Genomic DNA, 20,020 nt, shown 5'->3' on the forward strand with positions numbered 1-20,020 from the left:
CTGATGCCTGTTTTCCATGTAAAATGTGGCTTTGTTTTTTTATAGTTTTTCTTATTCCCTACAGCAAAAGAGGCTAATATTCATTTAAAACCCAATAACAATTAAAACCCCCAATAACAATTAAAACCTACAATGAACAACTGCTCTAGCTTTGTTTATTGCATGCATAAATAATCATACTTCAATGAACATGTTAGTATCTATGATCTCTTCCCAGATTAAGGTTGCCTCGAGACTGCTTGCTTTGGCTACTGTAAATGTGACATGAATTACGCTCAGGAAAATGTGTCTAACATGCTGGGTTTGAAGTAAATTATTTTCTTCTAATATACCTACACAACTGTCACAAGGAATTACACTGCAGATTTAGTGATGTTAAGTGTCAATTGTAATTTGGTGACAGCCATTTTATTGGCTATGCATATTGCTCTGCTAGGACTGCTTCTCAGTATGGAGGCCACCGTATCATTAAAAACCAGTGATCCTTCACTGATGACATAATTTGACTGGCAGAGAGAGGAGCAGAGAGGGGCTTGCTTCCACCTGCACAGAATCTGCTGTATGTCAGAGATGAATTTGCCTTCAAATTAGAAACAGCACTGCAGATGAGGGGCTGTGATTTTGCTTGAGTTCTTTTAAGGCGTTTTTCTGGAATGGTTACTGAGCAGCTGATAGAAGTCTCCTTTAATATGTCAAACATATATATTATGCAGCCTGTAAACATTTCAAATATTTTTAGTTAGAGCTTACAGTGAGTTATCTATGAAACCGTTTCAGCTGAACTGAGCCACATGTATTTCTGCACACTCATCCATCCATTCTTTTGTCTACAACTCTGTCTTTGGCATAGGTTCCAGGAATAAAAATTTATGTGATAAAATGGTAACCAAAGAAAAAAAAAAAAAAAGCTCAACAAAAAAACAACCGAGATCTAATATGAGCTCCGTGCTTCGGCAGGTAGGATAAATCATCAGAGTTAAGTAAAAATTTACAGGAGGAACAGAACTATAATCATACATTCTGAAAATTTTATAAACTGACAATTCAAGTTATGTGTTTTATGCTAATATACATTGTGGTAGGGTCTAATAAACTGTGACTCACTCATAAATAGTAGAAAAGCTGATGGCACTCACACGCAAGCATATACACAGGCTCAAACACATTTTGTACTTATGCAGGAAACAGGAAATAGAGTCCAAGACTTTCTTAGCAAATTTAAATCAATATAACTGCATTCCATTTTCAGTATTTAAATTAAATTTCTTGCTGCAAGGCACTGTAAGGAACAAAGCAAAGTACCTTAAAAGAAAGTGTATCGCTCGTAATTTTACCTCATTTCACACCTATTTGACAGCTTCTCTTAGCCAATTGGCTTCACTGAAAATGCTAACAATATTCACCGGTTAGAGTCCTGCCCTTCTCTGTGGAGACCATTCCTCTTAGATATACTTCATTAGCTTTCAACATGGAAAAATAACTTTTTCCCTCCCTACACCACTGACACTTGCCACTGTTTTCCCCTTCTCCTAACACAGCACTTATTTATTTATTAAGAAAAGAGACTTTCTAGAACAATAAATAGCATAAATTATTCAGCCAATTTCAGTCCAGCCACATAAATCATACCCAGGCAGACAAGCTACTTATGACAAATGCTTTGTCTAAGAGAAATACACCACTGAAGGTTTAATCAGAGGCGTTAAACATTTCAGACTTTCCCGTTTTTATTCTTGGCCAGGAAAACTCTATTTCTCTATCTACAGAGGCTCTTCAGAATGCTCTTTTTTCCCATGAGAATACTGAGACCATTTTTATCCACAGTAGGGAGGAGGGTGTTAATAAAAGTGCACTTTTCTGAAGAAAAATTCAAATGGGGGTTGGCAAATCTTCGCAATTCTTGAAAGCATATTTCAGGGCCAACTGTGGATATGTTAATAGCTTTTCACATGATGGGCCATCAAGTCCTACTTTTCAAGACTGGTCAGGGTGTTCCCACATCCACCAAAAAGAAAAAAAAAAAGCAAGTGGAATTTGGAAGCAGGATGAATCCAGAGTAGTTGGTAGAATCAGAAGACGCTGCTTCCTATTTTGTCTTGTCATTGACTCCCAAGGCTTCTGCCACGAATGTTTTTTAACTGAAGCTTCCTCCTTTACTGCCTTATTAATATAAATGGGCCCCATAAAAATGCTTGATTACAGCGTGGTCGGCTAAAATATGCCCATAAAAAAATCTTTTTTTTTTGGTAAGCTTCAAATAATGGTGATATTTTTTTCCGGTAAAAGGAATGAAATCTTAATTCCCCTAATACTTAAGTTGCGAACTTTTTCCCTTAGTTATCATTTAACTGACTTTTAGACCATTAGTGATTCAAGGCATGTATGTATGTTATTGGGGACATCAGATATTTGTGGTGACTTTGAAACTTAAAAAAAATTAGGTCCATGCTTGATCTGGAGAACCGTTTACTCTAAGGAGAAAGATTCTACTCTCCTAAAGCTGTTCGTGAGGTGTTTTTGTTCCATTTCATTTTGTTTACTTTTGACAATGGAAGGCTTGGCACTCACTGAAGAAATCCAACCATTTCATCAGTGAAAATGGTCACGACTGAGTGAAGAATAGCCCGTTTCCTCGCCCAGCTTTAGTCAAAAAGGGGACTATATTGTCCACAGTTAAAACCACTAGGGAACACTTCGAGAAGGTGGAAATAAGCTGGTCGTGCAGTAGTAGAGGATCCGGGCGCTGTCGTTTTGGAGAAGAAGGGCAGAGACAATGTCATGGAAGGTTTGTCTACACCGAGGGTCCCCCAACTCTTGCTGCGGAAAGCGTGTCTCAGCAGCCCAGCGCCCCGCCCCCCCCCCCGCCGCCAGCATCTGTGAAGGCACTCCTCCAGTGAAGCCAGAAGAAAAGACCTGACCAGGAACACAGCACGACTTCCCTTTGGGCCTGTTTTCCACGGTAGTTTCTGGACGCAGTCTTGCTTACCTTACAAGCTCTGAGTGAATTGTGGCCCAAGCAGCTGTGGCCGTGGGCCATGTGACGAAGTATTCCTTTCCGATGTACATGTGGCATTTTGCCATTCAAAGGTACAGCACACGGATCTCCTGAGAAGCGTGCATCAAGTTTATTTTCTGACTAGTAAATGAATAAATTTTTCTGACTCAATTGGGAATGAAAAGAAAATAACCTGCCTTTGGAGCTATCCCAAGATCTGATTCCTTTGGAGCGGTTCATGTAATTTAACAACAACAACCCAGTCATCAGAGAGCTCTGGTCTAAGTACATAGCAGCTATAAGCCTTGCAGATGAGGGAACTCTGGATCCACAGGGGCTAAGGTAGATGAGGGTAACTTTGAGCAAGCCCCGTGGGGAGAAACTTGAGCTCAGGGAAATGTCAGTAAGATTCCAAGCACCCTATTCTAGACAGACTCATTTAAATCCCCAAGTTTTTAGGAGATGATAATACAAGGCACTCTTAGAAATGGTTTGGTTGTGATGATAGTCGGTCCAGGCTTTGTCTCCACTTGATTATACTTGTCATCTCTTCTGTCAGGGCGCTGGTGAATATATAAGAAATTGGGGGGGAGCTATAGCAGATTAGGGAGGAAACTAAAGAAGGCAAGTGCAAGGATTGGGATCTTATACCAAGGAGAATTTGAATTTTATTTATTTATTTTTTTTAATTTTTTTTTTTTAAGATTTTATTTATTTATTTGAGAGAGAGAGAATGAGAGACAGAGAGCATGAGAGGGAGGAGGGTCAGAGGGAGAAGCAGACCCCCCGCCGAGCAGGGAGCCCGATGCGGGACTCGATCCCGGGACTCCAGGATCATGACCTGAGCCGAAGGCAGTCGCTTAACCAACTGAGCCACCCAGGCGCCCCGAGAATTTGAATTTTAAACGAAAGGAGAAAAGTCAATGCAGTGCAGAATGTTGTGATGTTTTCAATGAACAACTGCTCTTCCTGAACTTAGTTTCTCTTAGACCAAGTCATCATTGTCTGTAAGTAGAGTGAGCCTATGCCCCGATTTGCCCAGGACAGTCCCAGTTCATGGCGGTTGAGCAAGTTAGTTATAACTAATATCCCCTTGTTTTCTTAAAAGTGTCTTGGCTTGGGAGAAAAATTATACAGCTATCCTAAACATAAACAAAGCTCCCTTTGAAGTTAATAGATTTGTATAAAGGATGACAGAGGAAATGTTTTGGTTTGGTTTTCAAATCTGGTTTCCCTGAAATGAGAGAGTGAGCAAGCGAGCAGGCAGAGGACATGGAAACCAGAGCAAGCCAGGCCTAGATGGTAATACACTCAGGCCTACGTCTTTCCTATTGTCATTATGTCCTTTGTCTTTCTTCCCTAGGTCTTCTGTGAGGATATTTTGAAATATTTTCAGACGAACAATTTAGGACTTCAAATAATTTCAGATTTTCTTCAGATTTCTAGTATAATATTCAGAAAAAAGTAAGGAACTGGATTTCATATGACTCGCTTAAGTTAATTAGGAAGTTGGGAATGGAATCAAATATCATTTTATTCCACTGTGAGAATTATCTTGGGTAGTGTATTAGACAGACGCTAGCCTTCTGAGAGCCATCAACAATGAATCCTAAGTAGGATATGACCAAGAGATTCAATTTTCATATGATTTTGGAGAAGTTCTGATTCCGTCAAAGTTAAAGGAAACTGCCAATAAGTTAACTGAAGAAACAACATGATTAACAGTGTTTGTAAACATGGAAACTACCTATTTTTAAATATTTAAGCATGATTTTTTCATAAAATTAGAAATTTCAATTAATCATACTACTTATGTTAATTCTTCAGAAGGTAAAAAGTACACTTCAGAGACTGACGAATTTTTTTGGTTAAACACAGGCTGGTTAATGTGAGGTTGCTGTGAATAATGATTTTGGGAGTATTTTTCTTAGCCAAGGATGCATTACATTAATTACTTTAAAAATGTATACATGAAATGATACATTCAAGGTCTTTGGAAAAACAGGAAATGTAGAGTACTGGTATGTTTTGCTAAGAATATTATCTTCTATTTTGGTTCACTTATTTTTCATGTAACAAAACTTTAAATTGTTAATTGAGGAAACACCTGTTTTACCTGATTTTCTTAAGCACACTGGATGGATATTGGATGCCTTGCAGCAAAACTCTCATTAAACCAAGGATCCCGTGATATGCACTACAATGGCTGAATTATTGCTTCGAAGAGAATATTATACTAAAACTTCACTGCATCACGATCCTCAGGGACTTTGCTATAGAATTACTTGTAAATGGAACCATTTTATAAAAACATCCTTCCGAAGCTTCAGGATTTCACAGAATTGGGTAAGAAAAAATACTTTGTTATAGATAAGGAATTGATTTAGAGAAGAAAAATATTAGAATCAAATGAACATTTCTAGAGCCTATTTTATTTAACCTCTCTATAAACTGCCTGGAGAAGCTTAGATGACAGAAATGTCCAAACCCAAGTGTGCTGCTATTTTCTTGCACCAGCAGGCATAATATCTTCCCCTGGCAGAGTTTTTGATGTGTGGGTAGCATGTGACCCGAGCCAGCCCAATCAGAGTACTCTGAGTACTGGGCTAGAAACGCTTTCTTTAAGCAAGTTGGCCCATCATTGCACTAGCTCCTACCCTAGGAGGAGCTGTTTTAGAACGGTCTTATTGGATACTCTTAGGATAATTATACTGATAGCACTTGCTGTGGGGTTTATATCAGGAGATGGTACGTTGTAAAATTTTCAAGCTTTGTGATGACTTAAAGCCTTTAGATCAGTGGAAAGGCAAGGCTGTAGAAAGATTTGATTAGCTAAACAAAGTATCCATTATAGCAGGGACTTAATAAATTTTTGTTTTCTTTCTTCATGGCTGGTCAGTATCCATTCTCTGGTTTCGTCTCCACTTCTCCTTTTCAGTTTGATACATAGATTGGTTTCCTTCTGGCTTCCCTGGTGCAGTGCCTGGGAATTCCCTACCTATCTGCCATGGGGCATTGGAAAACCCCCCTATCAACCCTCACACGTTATTGTGGCTGATGAGTGAACAGTGCCCTACCATCCCATGTCATTAGAGAGTACGGTTTTACCTAATCACAGAGTAACTGGACATTCCAATCATTCTGTATACACACTTCCTGAGAGGAAAACCAGATTCGGGGGTAAGATTGTGGCAGATTGTATATTCCCCAAATGACCACAACATTTCCTTTCCCCCGTGCTCTTCTAGAACTTTGCCATTCCCTCAATAAGAGGTAGAGTCTATGTCTCTTTCTCCTAAAGCTGGGCGGGTTTTGTCAACTGTTTTGTCTAAGAGAGTACGGCGAAAGTGATGGTATGGGATTTCCAAAGCTAAGTCCAAAGAGGGAATACAGTTTCTGCCCTGGTTCCCTCTCTGGGGATGATTTCCTTAAAATGCAGTTGGTATGCCGTGAGGAAGTGCAGGCCACATGGAGAAGAACCAAGACCCCTCTCCGTCACCAGTCAGCACCAACTTGCCAGCCATGTGAGCAGGCCAACTTGGAGGCAGATCATCCTGTACTCAGTTGGGCAGCCCCTTCCGATGCTGTGTGGAGCAGAAGCGAGCTTTCCCTGCTAAGCCCTGTCTAAACTGCAGATCTATGAGCAAAAATAAAGGGATGCTACTGTTCAAAGTCATTATTTTTGGTGATTTGTTACGTGGCAAATGATAGTAATCTTCATCACTTTATGAGATAGAGGTAGAGATAGTATTATGCTCCTTTTATAGAGTAGGAAAGAGAGGCATCCAACAGTTAAATAATTTGTCAAGGTCACCCTAGTGGTGAATAATGGGGCCAGATTCTCGAGACTCCTTCATGGCACAACTTCCCACAGAAGCTACAACACCAGCCTATCAGTCACGAAATGGCAGTAGATAGTGTGAGGTCTAGAGACAAACCACTGGCAATTGAATGCCCAAATAGTGCAGAGCACTGATTCATATCCTGGGGAATCAGCAGAGAAAGAAACAGGAGAATCCTTGCCCGCATGGAGCTTCCTTTGCAGCATGTGAGAGACAATAATATGAAGCCTTTAGCATGTAAAGCATTTACCACAGTGTCTGGCACATAAATGCAATGTGAATATTGGTTATTGGTATGATTATTGAATGTGAAAAGACTGTGGTTATTATCTGTGACCCGGATGTTACAAACAGTATTGTCTGTCCATTTTAATGTCTGTGTTTCAATGGATGAGAAACTACATTTGATTTTTGTGAGCAGAGCACAAATTTGAAACTGACAGGTAATTCTAGCAAATTATACAGTACCTAGTGTTTAATATTCAGCTATCATATAATGGCCTTTAGGACTCTGTGCATCTACAAAGAGTTGTCAGAAGGGGCATGAAAATAACTTCAGAGATACTAAAAAAGATATTCTAATAGTAGCTTGACCGTGCTTGAAAAGTAAAATCTTGATTATCGGTGGTGTAATGGTGGGCAGGAAATGTGTTGATAATTGAAGCCAACAGATAGCCCTCAGCTCCCTGGTTCATCAAACCTTTTCCCAGAACAGATAAGCAGCAAAATTGGCTGGTTGAAATTTCACTTCCTTTTATTGCTCCTGTGGACATGCTAATGAATAATAGACAAGGAGAGGCAAGAACCCAGGTAATTGGTCTGTTGTGGATGTGTGGTGCTAGGAAGAGACCTTAGAGTCTCCTCTGGTCTAGTTCCCTCATTCTAGAGTTGAGGAAGCTAAAGCCTGCGGGTGCTAAGTGTCCCAATAGCACGTGGCTGGTGAGCATCATGGCTGAAGCCAGGTCCCAAGTCCCAGGTTGCTCATTTATACGGCTTTCATCGATTTCCACTCCCACTGTCTCATTCCTCCATATCAGCAACTACTAATCATCTGGGAATCTATGTACAAGTAACTGAGTTAAACAGAGACTAGGATTTCTTTTTCAATATCGTGATCAGTAAACATGGGGCCAGGAAGGTTTTCCTTCTGAATTAGAGATTCAGAATTCCAGCCTCTGTGGGCTTGCACAAGAGATTGACTCCACCTGGAGTGAGCCTGTGTGTTTTAAATTCTCATCCTGGGCGCTTTCCCACGTAAAGGAAGCCCGCTCATTCTCCTGGTTGTTAGAGGAGGTCATCGAGAGGCCATGACCGCTAGTTGACCCCCAAGCTAGATCTGGGCAATTAGAGGCTCCTCACTGCCTTCCCTGTGGGTGGAATGTACGCTCTCCCCACCGTTCCCACCGTGGGAGCAGTTTTCAAGGACACAGCCTTGAGAGAGCAATGTGTTGTTGAGGCCGTCCGGATGGTATAGGACTGAACCCAATTAAGGCTCCTATATAAACTTTTAAAACTCTTGTCTGCTGGTGTGGAGATCTACTCGTCTCAAGGGAGCCCAAAGCAAGCCTTGTAAGTAAGTTTTTTGGCTTATTAAACCTGCCACCTGCCAATCTGGAGTGCTCTGTCCCTTTCTTCACTCTCCCCTTGCTCTCCGTGTATAAGGGCCAGTTTGTGAACCAACAATGGTCTGGCTGAGATGCCATGGAGCCTTCCCTGAGCACCGTGGCTGAGCTACATAGTTGGTTCTTCCCTCAACTTACCTGGTATTACAGCCCCATAGAATTATTTCTGTTCTAGGGCGCCTGGGTGGCTCAGTCGTTACGCATCTGCCTTTGGCTCAGGTCATGATCCCAGGGTCCTGGGATCAAGCCCCGCATCGGGCTCCCTGCTCCGCAGGAAGCCTGCTTCTCCCTCTCCCACTCCCCCTACTTGTGTTCCCTCTCTTGTTGTGCGTCTCTCTGTCAAATAAGTAAAATGTTAAAAAAAAAAAAAAAAGGAAAATTACTTCTGTTCTAAATTGTAAGCTCCTTGAGGACAGACAAGAATTATGGCGACTGGATCAATATGTTATCATCCACAATACGGCAGTCTGTACCTGCTATGATACATATCATAGATCTTTCCTAGTTTAGTAACAAGTTTCCAACCTGTCTCAGGGTATCATAGCTCCCCACTTGTATTTCACTGAATTCCAATCAATGGCAAAGTGTGAGGTCACGTGAGTGTCAATGACAAGAGTAATAAAGCATCAGGAGGAACATGCTTTTTTATCAGATTACTAATATGCAGTTGGCATTATGAAATGATTTAATTTACTCATTTTATAAATATTTGGATCACTTACTAGGTAAAAGGCAACGTGTTAGGCTTCCTGTTGAATAAAAAGCTGAATAAACGTACGTGATTTATCCTAATAGTGTATGATAGTTTGTCCAAACCATATTTTCCATAATGCTTTTCCTGCCCCTGCTCATAGGAGATGCAAGTAGGACTAGGGGTGGAGAGGTGGTTGTTATAGTTTTAATTTCCCTTTACAGCCATCCATTGGAAACCAGCTGTGCTTGCCTAACATGTAACATAATGTACTCAGGATTAAGAGATGACTAGTCAGTTCTTCAGGGTTCTCTTTTCTTTCTTTCTCTTGCCACTTTGGGCATCGGAATCTTAATTTCAATAGTCATTTGTGTCCACCTTACTCAGATAACTGTTACAATATTTGAAAGGGATATTAAGTTGCACATTTAAAAAGACCGTTGACAGGTTTAATTGAAAAAATATACTGTACACAAGAATATATGTTTCCTGAATTTTTGAGATTAACTTAATTTTTTTTCACTAGGAATTGGCAAACCCTTCAGTAAGATGTAGTTTAGAGATTTTTTTTCCTTTTATGGTTTGAATTTATTGTCTTCTCTTTTTGCCCAGCTGTATTAATTAGGTTGCTGGAAGAATTGAACATGTAAACAACCACTTCAGTAAAATGTGGTCTTTTCTGTAATTGAAGTGTATGTAAAGATCACAGGGAAAGGATCCTTAAGCTTTGCTTGGGGAAACCAGAAAATTTCTTCAGAGGTAAACTTTCAGTTGAATGTTGAGAATGGTGTGTTTTCTACTTGTACAAAGGGAAAAAGGGAATGTTAAACTGAGTGAATGGCATTTATTCAGATACTCACCCATTTTATTGAACAATGATTTATTGACCGTCTTAGATAAGCCAGGCATTGTGGCAGGTGCCGGAGATACAAAAATGTGGATGTAGTCCTAGATACGGAGGAGGTTCTTGGAGAGAAAGATGCAAATAGATAATTATAAGATTGTGAGTGAAGTGATAGAATTATGCACCGAGCTTCATGGCAATAAACATGAAGGATTAAAAGAATATTATCTGTTCAGAGAATTAGAAGTATAATTGAACTACAAGAATGGGGCAAAGGTAAGTAGAAGCGGGAGTGGTTGGGTATGAATATATGGAAGTATGAAGAACTTTGAATGCACTTAAGAGATAGTAGATTCTCTCTTGTCTTTGTTGGGAAACTGCTGAGAAATTTTATGCAGTTAAATTTGCTCTCATTTATACGTGCTATCACCAGCAACAGTGTGAAGGAAAAGGCACGAGTTAGGAGATTATTGCAGTAGTTCAGGCAAGAGGTAACACATACCAGGATTGGCAGTGGCAGTGAGGATAAAGAGAATGAAATTTTTACTAACTGATTTGATATGGGGTTAAAGGAGAAGGATAAATATAGGATAAATGTAAATAAAGGCCAAGTTTCTTGTTTTGCAATGAGTGGGAGGTAGAACATGTAGATCAAATACAGTTTTGAGGGAAAGATGATGAGTCACCATCCGTTGGCATTTTCAGATGAATATAATCTACCAGGAAATTAGATTTAAGAGTCTGAGGACAGAAATAATGCTCTAGGCAGATTAGGTTGGGGAGACAGAAGAGAGATGGTGGTAGAAGGTAACACTGCTTGGGAAGCATGCAGAGGGTGAGAAGAGATGAGGGACAAAGACAGAATTTCGGAAGTTTCAGAGCTTTTTTAAAAGGAGGGCTGGAGAAGATGAACTTAAAAGGATCCTGGGAAGAAATAGCCATAGCAAGAGCGGAGGAAGCGAGAATTTCATGTCATGGAAATCATGGGAGGAAAGTGTTTCAAGGAACGACTGGTCATATGATAGTCTAGAGAGCTCCAGTATGGTAAAGGCTAAAAACTACCAATCAGATTTGTTAAGCGGTCACTGATAGATAGGCTTGGTGGTAGAAGCACCGTTCTGAGGAGGAAATGGAGCTGTGTTACGCTGGGGTAAGGAATAAGCAAGAGGCGTTGAGATTTTGAAAGTGAATCCCTTTCTATGGCAACTTGTATGTCATCAGAAGAGCATACTCAGGGTAGTGTCTCTGCAGTGGTTGCACCGTTAAAAGAGACTCTTTCAAGATACGGTGATGGTGTTCACTCCCAGATTACATTCCCAGGGAGAAGGGAGGCCACAAGATGGAAGGAGTGGAGATAACTAGCCAACAGTATTTCGGAAGAGGCAGAGGGGAAAGGAATGAGGCTATTGTTTCTGTCCCATGCTGTTCTTGTCCCATAACACACTGAGAAAGGCAGGTCATTTCCTTGTAAAACCTGAATATTAATTTGGTCTCCATATGGTGCAGTCTCTGTGGTGCTGAATTCAAAGGAACACAGCCCAGCTACCAAAAAAGTAAATTAAATTTTTTATTGGTGTTTCTCTAAAAATGCCTGGGGCAGGGGAGTACAGTTCTAACTTGGAGTAAGACTTCTTAAATTTCTCCTTTGACATCTCTCCCCCTTAACAATCCCCCCTCCCCCCACTTACCATGGTTTCATTCACTATGTAGTTCCCATAGCCCATTGCGAAGCAAGGCACACCACCATTCCTTTTCAACCTCTCTCCCTCTTGCCAAAGTCACACACTTGAAACCGTCAGAACAATCTTTCCTGCTACATATTTGCCAAAAGAAGTTTGCTCTGTTAGAGAGGAAGAGAACAAAGGGACACATGGAAATAAAGAGGAATTGAAGCTAAGGAAATGGCCTAGTAGTTCTCAAACTTTCGTATTCATCAGAATCACCTGGAGAGTTTGCTCAAACAAACTCCATCTGAACTCCATCCCAAGAGCTTGTGATTCAGTAGGTCTCGGGTGGGCCCAAGAATTTACGTTTCTGTTAAGTTCCCGAGTAATGCTGATGCTTCTGGTCTGTGAAATACACCTTGAGAACGACTGAACTAGTTAGCTTAATGGGAAGCAAATCAGAGCAGAGACTTGGAAGCCGTGGAATGCTATTACTAAAACCAAGGTAGGAGGCATGGTTTTTATTAAAGGCAAAAAGGCAAGTCTGGTTGTTAGAAGTCGTGAAGCAAGGTCTACCTGATGCTGAGCTACTGACTTACTGGCCTAGGTTCTTTTGCTTTTTCTGGTGAGTTGTAACTTCTTTCACAGTTAGAGGAAGGGATACCTGCAGGGGGTGGGGGAGAGGGGGTAGCGGGGCTGGTCCAGGTGATGGGATTGGAGGCATTCAAAGGCAGAGAGCAAGGCCGGTTTTCATGCATTAATTGACAAAGGACAAACTGGTAAGTGAGGTAAAAATTGTTACTACAGTTTCTCCCCCAGAGGGTCTCAAGACATTTTGCGACTCATCCAAATTTATTTTTGCACCCAGACTGAAGTAGCTTTTCTGACCCTCTAGGTGAGTGTTTTTTCCACTTAAAAAGTAGGTAAAGGTGTCTTTTTACAAGCAGTTAGGTAGTTTATGAGTCTAATGTGTTTGACAGGTTTACCCAATATGGAGAAATGATAAATATCCAAGCGCATTTCTTAACTATATAATCATGTATAACTTCAGTGACATTTGAACCATATAGTTCCAGTTCAAGTTAAATAACCAAATTTTCATACTGTTGAGTAACGAAACAAATTTTATGCTTAAGATAACCCTTAAGAACTTGTCAATGTACTTTTTACAGTACTTTGTTCTGCAGAAAATGTTGACTTATGTCCAGATAAACAGATGCCAAAGCAGGGAAAAGTATTAGGCAAGTGAGTCTTTGTTTTAGAAATTCTGATATAAGCTTAACACAGGTTAAAAAAAAAGTTTGATTCCCCTCAGAATTTTTCTAAGCAAATAATACTTAGAATTCTTCATCATGTTGCTGTGTCTATTGCTATACAGTTGAGCAAGTTAGTTTGCAAGGAAATAACTGCATTTGTGAGAGGAGAAAAACAACAGACACATAATCACCTAAACTTTGGACAAACCTCTGAAATGGAAGCCCATATAGCAATGAAATCACAATGAAATTATAAATTTATGGAGGAAAAGCTGGGAGGTTAATTTTACCCTTTAAAACCTCAATGAAGCACAAAATTCAGGGGAAAAACTAATAATGATGACTAAGAATTGTAAGATTTGGAACATCAACTCAGCAAATGAAGACATTACCACATGGCAGACATTAGCCAATAAAATGCATCCAATCACTCTAAAATGAGCTCATAATGCAAAATGTGAGCACTGTGGATTTCCGGAGAGATGGTGCATTTATGAAAAAAATCCATTTATTACTTTCTGTGACTGAGCTCATTCAATCCACATTTACTGAGCATAGACAATGGCCTTGCACTTTGTGCGAGGTGCTTAGGAGGACGAAAAGAAGGTATCAGGTACAAATCCTGACCTTAAGCAGATTACAGTTTAGTTGGAATGGGTGATTGGAGGGGAGAGAGACAAATAACTGTAGGATAAGGAGAGACGCCAAAGATAAAAAGAGAGGCAGAAAGAGGAGGGTGAGAGAGGAGGAGGCAGAGTCTAGGATGGTCTTCACGGACGAGAAGCAATTGGATGGAGCCTTACAGCATACGTAATATTCTTTGGTTTTTATTTTACATGTTCTCAAAGGACATACCGCATCACTAAACGGAAAATGCCATGACGTACATGTTTCCAAGTGGCAATTTGATAGCAAACCAACACACCTTAGCATGCAGATCAGAACAAATGTGAGTATAAAACTCATGAATGGATTTAAATCAACATAAGGTAGTTTATGCATCAAGCAACAAACTTCCCCTATATCACAGTGGCCTAAACTACAGTTTAGACAAGATAGATTATCTGTAGAAAGGTTACATCGTAAAAAGTGAGGAGAGTCGTTTGGAGGCAGGGGAGAACCTTTACGAGACTCTTGGAATAAGTTGGGGCAAGAAATGATGAGGATTTGAACCAATACAGTAGGGAAGGATGATAAAGGATCAAGGGATTTTCACAGGTAGATTTCATTGGAACTATTTGATGTAGGAACTGAGAGAGGAAGAGGCATTAGACATAATTCGCATCTAGTTTGGTTGACTGGGTAGGTGGTGATGCCATTAACCAAGAATATATCCTCATTTACCCAGAAGCAGCCAGCAGGTTTGGGATGACTTTGATTGTGGTACTTATGGGAAACATCCCTTTGGAGATACTGATCAAGTAGTTAGAAAAACATATTTGGGGGGCGCCTGGGTGGCTCAGTTGGTTAAGTGACTGCCTTCGGCTCAGGTCATGATCCTGGAGTCCCGGGATCGAGTCCCGCATTGGGCTCCCTGCTCGGCGGGGAGTCTGCTTCTCCCTCTGACCCTCCTCCCTCTCATGCTCTCTGTCTCTCATTCTCTCTGTCTCAAATAAATAAATAAAATCTTTAAAAAAAAAAAAAGAAAAACATTTGGGTCAATGAAGAGAGATGGGATGAAGCATGTAGATTTGGAAACAATTGGTTTTAAGGTAACAGTGGAAGCTGTGGGGTGGCTGTGATTTCTCTGGGAGGAGGGAGCTGAGCACAGAACTTTGGGGAAAGCCTTTACGGAATAAAGAGATGAGTCCAGAGTCCAACTCTGCTCTTTTCTAGAATAGGCTTTTATTAGTTTTCTTGGGCTGCTGTAACTAAGTATCACAAACTGGGTGGCTTAAGCAACATAAATTTGATAAATTTTTTGTCTCTCAGTTCTGGAGGCTAGAAGTCCAAGATCAAGGTGTCAGCAGGGTTGGTTCCTTCTGAGGGCTGTGAGGGGGAATCTGTTCCATGCGTCTCTCCTAGCTTGTGGTGGTGTGCCAGGAATCTTTGGCATTCTTTGACTTGTAGGTGCATCACCCCAATCTCTGCCTCTATCTTTGTGTGGTGTCATCCCTGTGTATGTGCTTCTCTCTGTGTTCAAATTTCCCTTATTTATAAGGACTCTGATCCTATTGGATTAAGATCCACTCTAATGACTTCAGCTTAACCTGATCATCTGCCAAGACCATATTTCTGAATAAGGTCACATTTTGAGGTACTGGGGGTCACGATCTCTACCTATGAATTTTAGGGGGATAAAATTCAACCCCTAATAGGCTTCAGAAGAACCCCCTCCTCCCATCATGTTTTGGAGTCAGGAAAAAGAAGCTGGACTGCAATAGCCTGAGAATTAAGAGGAGATAAGAATGCCAAGGCTGTGAATGTAGACTTTTTTATTTGGAACTGTATCCATTACAAATCAAATGGCAAGAGCTAGGGCTCCATGGATGATACAGTTTCCAGAACAAACTGCTTCAAGTTTGCCAAAGAATCATTCAAAGTCTGTGGTATCTTAGCAGTGCTTCCTGCAAGATTATTTCTTCAACCTGAAACATATGGGCTTGTTTATTCGGTGAATAATGGTGCATAGCCCTAGAACATGAGTTAGTAGTCATTCATTTTGCATCTAGTGTAATGTGCTCTTTTCTGATGAAACTTAGAAGTTTGAGTTTGAAAAATGATGTGTCTAAGAGAGTATGGACTAAGCAATTTTAGATATGGCAGAGCAATAAAAAACATTCTTGCCATGGATTCGTTGGAGGTGCAAGGACACAGATTAACCTTGGGAGGTGTATTATAGCATTTATTTTTTCAAAAGAAAGGGAAGACTTGGTATTTAAATTCTCACTTTATTTGAGGAGGGAAAAATATAAATCTTGGCATGTCTGAAAAATATTAAAATGTTCACAGAATTAACCGTCAGTGATAATATCAAATGTCACATTTCTACTTCATCACATATTGGTTGGGAGCAACTGAAATATGTAACCATGGCCTACCAGGCTTTTCTTACGGTGTGTTAGTTTTCTACCAAATTTTCTGGGTGTAAGTATGTGTATATAGTTTTGTTTGGGGTCTTAGGTGATGTGGTTTGTGATTTGCAGTTGGATTTAAAATAAACACCAAGGAATTCAAGTGTTTTTGTAACAGAATTTTAATAGTATTTATCTTTTAGTGACATTTGTTTATCCTCCAAATTTCCCTTATGTATGTATGTGTGTATGTATGTATTTATTTATTTTGGTTTAGACATTATACATGTTGAGAGAGCAACCAATTGCATATATTTTTCCTAAACATTATACATTAAAATCTGTGATGCTTCTAGAGCATTTGGATTCTGAAAGAGCGGTTTCATATCTTAGGGTCTTTTGTTCTTTTTCACAATTTGTGTAAGTGAGATGTACTGTTCCTGGGGAAAAACAGGGATAATGTAGACAGATATTGAGCTTTCTCTCCCCAGGTGAAAATTCAGAGCATCCAGCTATTTATATGTGGTACGTTTTCCCATCACTAGGCACAGAGTGACCACAGTGGAGATTGAAGGTGTCGTGCAGCTGTGCTGGTATGATTTTTCTGTCCTGCTTGCCTGAGTTTTCTCCTTTGCAATTGGTCTTGGGGACTTGTCTGTTGCTTCTGAACCTGGTGCTAGGTACTGAGTCCCCTCCTTTCTCTCCCCGACAGGTGGAACAGCACCTCTCCTTGTTTTGCCCATGTCTCTACATTTGCTCTGAAGGCAAAAGGACTAAACCTTGTTTTATGCGGAAACATTTAAAATGTTAAGTCAGAAGAGAGTCAGTAAAAAGAATACTGGACTTGGAATTAGAAAACGTATCAGATGTTCTTTAATCCTTATTAGGCTGCTTATAGCTGTGTATTCTTAGACACGATATTCAACTCTTACTCATTCCTCCCTTCATTAACCCATTGGCTCTTCCGTCCATTCATCTACTTCTTTCCAACAAGCATTTATCGAATGTTTCCTGTGTTGTAGGCACTGTGTTAGGCACAGATGTTAAGATAAAAACCACATACCCTATCTTCTAGGAGTTCATAGATCGGTTGGGAAGATAAAAAAAATTATGGTAGGAGTGACGAGTGTTATAGTAGAGATAATCATGTGTAAATGAGGAGGTAAAATAATATGATTTCTAATGTTCTTTTTACTTCTATAATTATATGGTTCTAAGTCTATAAAAATCCTAAAAGCTGTTCGCATGCCTTTCGACTTGGGGATAAATCAGGCCTAGAGATATAAAGATAAAAAGTCAACCTGTTTCCTCCACTTAACAGGCCCCTGACTTGAAAGGAAAATAGACGAGTAATTGAATGTGTGTATGTGTGTACTTGCTCTCTGAGTCCTTGGACCACAGCATTCCTCGTTATTGCAGGTGATGAATGGCCCTGGCATCCTGGCACCTTGGACTACAATTTGTTCATGGTCAGGGGAATTTGGTAGTCCCTGTGTGCTAGATGGAGTAAGGCAAGAAAGGTAGAACTTTGTCATTCTTATCTCCATATGTTAGAGAGGTGAGTGAAGTCATCAGAGAGGTGAGAGCAAGACTCCAGAAATGTGCTTGGTATTTCTTCCTGCACCCGAAGACATTTTAGAAAGAGTATAGGCAACACGTGACTTGTGGATTTACATGGCAAAAGACAGAACTGTAATAACTAATGTTTCTCATTTGCTGCTATAGACACCATCTAGGCCTGGTGGAGACATTACCCTGTAAGAGTAAAACTTCTCTTGAGGCAGTTAGGATGGTTAGTGACTATTACTCCAAAGGTTTACCTCACATTCTTTGCAACCACCCGTTAAGAAAGAAGGCAACTGAAAAGACTTCAACAGGTAGACTTTGTACAAGTGTAATAAAGCTCGTGTGATTGACGTGTTTAAACAGGCAGTGTTTAATCAAACAGAATGCATTTGAGGAATTTCAAACAGAGTTAATATAGTTACAAAGTGCTGGAAGGGCTAGAGGCACTGAGGGAGAAGGTTATCGAGAGAGAAGTATCTATAGGGATGCCCTCCGAACCCGTAGGCCCAGAGGCCCAAAGGCGAAAATGATGTTACGTAGAATTCACATGTAGCTGAGGCTGCTGGTGTGGGCCCCGAGTTACCTGGGTACGACTTGGAACCTTGCTTACCTGTCACTATTGCGACTGCTGAAACTGCCATTAGAATCTGGGAAAAATGGCTTCTTGTTCTCCTTAGTTTCCCGCCAGTGCTGCCTACTGGCAGAACTTAACAGGCAGTCAGGCGGCAAGGGAGTCTGGGAAGTCCAGCTTTGCAAGCTTCCTGCCCATGAGGTACCAAAGAGGGTGGAGAAAAACAAAGGAGGAGCCAAGAGACAATACACTCCAGCACACCTCCCGGTTTTTTTTTTTTTTTTTTTCCTCTCCTTGATAATCTGGTTTATTTTCCTGAAGCTTTTCCATCACTACCAAGCCAGTGAAGGGGAGGGTGAATTAAACTGAGGGAAAGAGGAGGATATAACATGGTGGCAGTCTTGACAGAAAGAGGAAAGAAAATGAGGAGGTTGGAGAAGAAGGAAGACAGAAGAGGGATATGAGGTCAGATGAGAGTGTCCTTGAGTTCGTACAACTAGGAGTTCAAAGTCTTTGGGTTGGAGTAACGTGAGAGATAGGAAAAAAATCCAATTAAAATGGTGGGATTCGTGGGTTGGGGTTAGGTTCAGCTTGCTACTTGTTTCAAGATCTATCTATCCTAGGAGAATTTCAAATTCCCTGAAGTCTCATATTTATCGTGGCATAACACTGATATGTTGCCACGTGGTTGTTAAATTAGGAATAATTGAAAGAAGACATGAGGGTTAAATAATGCCCCTGGTTTGCCATGGTCCATGAGGGTATCAGGGGATTCTGTAAATTCTTAAATCTCCTATTACTAAGAAAATCCTTGGAATGCAAGAAGCTTGGGATCAGGGCAAGAACGCTACAGAGGCCAGGGACCTTGTTACAGAAAGTGATAAGAGAATCTGAGGTCTTTGGGAAGAGGTGCCACCATCACCCTCCCTCCTGTAAGTCCCCCAAAGTACCAGGAAGTACAAAACATAACATGTGGGACCCTAGCACAGAGTACTCAGTAACTTGATCCAGTGGGGAAACAGATCAGCAGAGGCCAGCGAAGACCGGGATGCTAGTACACAGGCCAGAAGTCCTTCCCCTGTCACCATTAGGACATGAGATCATCTCCTTCTACCCAAATAGCATCTTGGGGAAAAGAGAGAGGGGTGTAAGCTCCCTTGAGAGGAGAGAATTAGCCTTGCTTGAGAATTTAAAGCAGTCTTTTTCACCAGTCACTTAAGGTTCAAACCGGGAGATGGGAATATCTTGGGTGCTACAGAGCAAGATATGATGAGTTATATGGTGGAGGAATGCATTCACACCTCATAAGCTTATTCTTTGGAGTCTTGTGATATTATGAAAGGTGTCATGCTCATAATTGGTTATAATAAATGAGAACAATTTTTTTCCCACCTGAACCCTTTTGAGAAGGAATTATTTAAAATACCAGTTTGTCCTTATATAAAGTAGAACAGTCCCAGAAAATTAGTTACTTTTGAATTACTGCATTTATTGTCTCATTTGATATAGAATAGTGTAAGCTAATTTTCGGGAGAAAGCTTTTATAATTATTCATTATTTATGTTATTATGGGAAGGTCGGTGTGGTATTTTTAAGAACCTATAGAAAACATGATCTTGTGTTCTGAGAAGCTCATAATCTAAAGTGATTCATTTATTTGTAAAGCTAGGGTTATTGTAAGAACAGAAGGATAGTCTTTATTAAACTTTATAAGCTAAAGGAGAAGAGATTGTTTCCATTCATCCCCATCTTTCCATAATGCTTTTGTAATGGGAACAAATATTAAAATGATCCATTCTTGTCAAAAGGGGGTATATTCAGATTTGGGCAATTTAATAAATAATAACAGAACTCCTAGGCTCCCTACCCTACTATGGGACCCTGACCCCAGAGGGGCCATACCAGAGTGAAGTATTCCAAAGCCCATAAATTACATTTTTATTTTTTAAATTTAT

The 20,020-nt window shown here is 40.3% G+C and overlaps 1 long non-coding RNA gene across 1 annotated transcript; it reads left to right on the plus strand.

Annotated features, from left to right (window-relative positions):
- The first annotated feature begins 4,377 nt into the window (after positions 1 to 4,377).
- On the plus strand, positions 4,378 to 13,848 carry LOC145722478 (uncharacterized). Its single transcript, XR_014146781.1, has 3 exons — positions 4,378 to 4,459; positions 5,126 to 5,341; positions 13,763 to 13,848. It is a non-coding gene; the product is annotated as an uncharacterized LOC145722478 (long non-coding RNA).
- The last annotated feature ends 6,172 nt before the right edge of the window (positions 13,849 to 20,020 follow it).

This window comes from Leptonychotes weddellii, chromosome 7 (genome assembly GCF_054177405.1).
Source record: "Leptonychotes weddellii isolate Sample4059 chromosome 7, ASM5417740v2, whole genome shotgun sequence".
Lineage (NCBI taxonomy): Eukaryota > Metazoa > Chordata > Mammalia > Carnivora > Phocidae > Leptonychotes > Leptonychotes weddellii.